Genomic DNA, 3,502 nt, shown 5'->3' on the forward strand with positions numbered 1-3,502 from the left:
TGTTCCTTCTTTAATAATAAGCACCAAGGAGACTTAGATCTAGCAAGTCTCTTAGTAAATGAGAGAGTAGTAGGAAGTTTTTTCTCCTAAGTAGTTATCTCAGTAATTGGCATACATTCCTTCTATTCTAGTTGCCCTACAGCTTCTTGTAAGTTTCTTACAAACAATTCCTTCTGCTGAAGTGACTTCGTGAAACCCCCAATACTTTTATATTTGCTTATGGCTTTTCTACTAGCCTCCATAAGAGGGGTTTCAGGGTAGCACTTAACTCCGGTGAGTTAGTCATATTTTTAAGACACTCATCAGATATTGGAGTCGTCAACACTCTTAAGAAAGAGCTTTGTATAGGGAAACATTGACAATGAGCAAGTACAAAGAGCAGTAGAAACAGTAAAAGATTAATAGGCACTCTTATGAGGAAAAGATAGGCAGAAGCACATCTTTTCCAGGGGTTTGCCAGCCTTTTCCCAGGAGTAGGCCTCTTAGAAGCCCTATTCTCCGAGGTAGACTTCGGTGAAGTCCCAAAACTCAGAGATAGGTCTCTGAAGCCCCTATCATGGTCTGATAGATGGTTTCCCATGCTAAGCAGACTCCACTGAAGTCGGCGTGGCACTTTCCCCTCACACTCTCCCTCCAAACACAAATGGCTCTTCAGAAGCTGTGATTAGCCACATGTACAAAGAAGTACAGAGCCTAGTGCAGGTGGCACACATCTGTAATCCCAGCTACTCAGGAGGCTGAGATCTGAGGATCAAGGTTCAAAGCCAGCCCTGTCAGGAAAGTCTGTGAGACTCTTATCTCCAATTAACCACCAAAAAAACCAGAAGTGGCGCTGTGGCTCAAGTGGTAGAGAGCTCACCTTGAGCTGAAGAGCTTCAGGGACAGAGCCCAGGCCCAATTCAAGCCCCATGACTGAAAAAAAAAAAAACAACAAAAGACAAAAACAAAAAGGAAAGTACAGGAATTTAGTGCAGGCTGGCAAGGCTGCCATTTGGGTTAAGAATCTGCTTTGTGTGTTATAATCCCCTCCCTGCCCCCCTTGCTGCAAGAATGATCCAGCTGGGAGCTTTCAGGCACTTTCCCAGTGTCACTGCACTTGTATCCCAGACCTGGACAACTAGTTAATGAGTCCCCAATACACATCGTTCAGAGACCATGGCAGACATCACTAATGGATCCCAGGACTCTTTCCCACTAAGCCAGAGAAATAGTCCATGTTCATGCAGTAATCCAGGCATCCTGGCACAATCCACACCTTTCTCCTTGAATTTTGAAGCATGTGATGAAAAGGTCTCACAAAAACAACAGAAAGAAATTAAAAAATGGGGAATGTTTTTTTTTGCAATGGGAAAGGTGGGTCTGTGAGAGAAAGTAAAAGCACCAGTCAAATTAGGGAATCTGAGGCCTTTATGGCCCACTGAGCCCTCGATCTCCTGTTCACAAAGAACTTTAATCTTAGCCCTAGGAAATCACTTCCAGAACTGACAACCTAGAGGCCAATCCTAAGTTTTGTTGTTTTGTTTTTGCTCAAGTCTAGCCCTCCTCCACTTGGAGCAACAGCTCCACTTCTGGCTCTTTTGGTGATTAATTGGAGATCAGAGTCTAAAAAGGACTTTGCTGCCCAGGCTGAGTAGCTAGGATTACAGGGGTGAGCCATCAGCACCCAGCTGCTGCTGCTGCTCCTCCTCCTCCTCGTCCTGGTCCTCGTCCTCCTCTTCTTCCTCCTCCTCCTCCTTCTCCTCCGACATTTCTTTCTTTGTTTCCTTCTTTCTTCCTTCCCTCCCTCCCTCCTTCCTTCTTTACTTTTTTGTGCTGGTCTTAGTGTTTCTTTTGCTCAGGGCTAGCTCTCTACCACTTGACCCACAGCTCCACTTCTGGCTTTTTTGGTAGTTGATTAGAGATAAGAGTCTCATAGGGCTAGGAAGGTGGCTCAGTGGTAGAGCACTTGCCTTGCATGCCTGAGGTCCTGGGTTTGATTCCTCAGTACCACATAAGCAAAAAGAAAAAAGCCGGAAGTGGGCGCTGTGGCTCAAGTGGTAGAGCGCTAGCCTTGAGCTGAAGAGTTGAGGGACGGCGCCCAAGCCCAGAGTTCAGGCCCCACGAATGGACCCCCTCCAAAAAAAAAGTCTCATAGACTTTCCTGTCTGGGCTGGCTTTGAACCACAATTCTCAGATCTCAGCCTCCTAAGTAGCTAGGATTACAAGTGTGAGCCACCGGTGCCTGGCTGATGATTTCTTATTTAATTTCTATCCACTTTATCATTTTAGTTATACTTTCAAAAAGTTTTTAGTGATTACTCTAGAAGATATGCTTTCTTGTGGTCTACCTCAAATTAGTGTATTTTGTTACAGCTTGAATAATGCAGAACCTTAAAAACTTAACCTCATTAGTTGCTTAGTGCCTTTTGTGCCAAAGTTATCATGCATTTTACTTCAAGCCATGTTTTGAAAGGAAAGAAGGAAAGAGGGAAGGAAGGAAGGAAAGAAAGAAAGAAGGAAAGAAAAGGAAGGAAAGAAAAGAAAAGAGAACGATTCAGGAAGAAGGAAGGTGCCAGGCTGCTGGGTGCTGGTGGTTCAAGCCTATAATCCTAGCTACTCAGGAAGCTGAGACATGGAGCATCAATATTTGAAGCCATCCAGGACAGAAAAGTCCTTGAGACTTCATCTCCAAAATGAACAACAAAATCTGGGCTAGAGGTATGGCCCAAGAGGTAGAGCACCACTCACGTAGGCAAGCCAAGCAAGTGCAAGGCCTTAAGTTCAAACCCTAGTATGGGTAAAACATAAAAAATAATAATCACAAAGAATTATCAGTGACCTAGGCAATAATAATAACAGTAGCTAATGGTTAATGAATATTTACTAAGTGCTACGCATAGAACTAGTTCAACTCATCCTTGTAAAACCTTAAGTACCTGGATATTATCATTCCATGTAGAGAGGAGGAGACAAGAGGCTTATGGAGACTGGGTGACTTATCAAAGGTCCTGTGGCTAATTCAGGGTCAAAGTCAGGACTGAAAGCCCAGTCTTCATGGAAAACTAGACTTCTGGCTCCCATGCTGTGCTTGTTATTGGCTGTGTAGAGCTGGGCAAAGCCAGTACATTACCAGATCCTTTCCTGGAAGACACTAATGTTTGCTTTGCCTCTTGAACATTTTCAGAAAAAATCATTAAAACCCCGATGACATCCACATCACAGTGTCCTCCATCTTCTACAAATCCTTGTTAAAAAAACAAAACAAAAAACAATCACAGCAACAAAAAACACATCAGCAAGTGCTTGTTTGCCGACTGAATTTCTTTTTCTATCCTCTGAGAAAAACTAGATGATGAGAATTGTGTGGCAAGAACTATTCTAGGAACCTAATTTTTTTTTTTTTTTGGTTAGTTGTGGGGCTTGACCTCTGGACCTGAGCACTGTCCTTGAGCTCTTCAGCTCAAGGCAAGTGCTCTGCCACTTGAGCCACAGCACTACTTCTGGTTTTCTATTTTTTTTTTTA

Source organism: Dipodomys ordii, unplaced genomic scaffold, assembly GCF_000151885.1.
Source record: "Dipodomys ordii isolate 6190 unplaced genomic scaffold, Dord_2.0 Scaffold31, whole genome shotgun sequence".
In the NCBI taxonomy this organism is placed as follows: Eukaryota; Metazoa; Chordata; class Mammalia; order Rodentia; family Heteromyidae; genus Dipodomys; species Dipodomys ordii.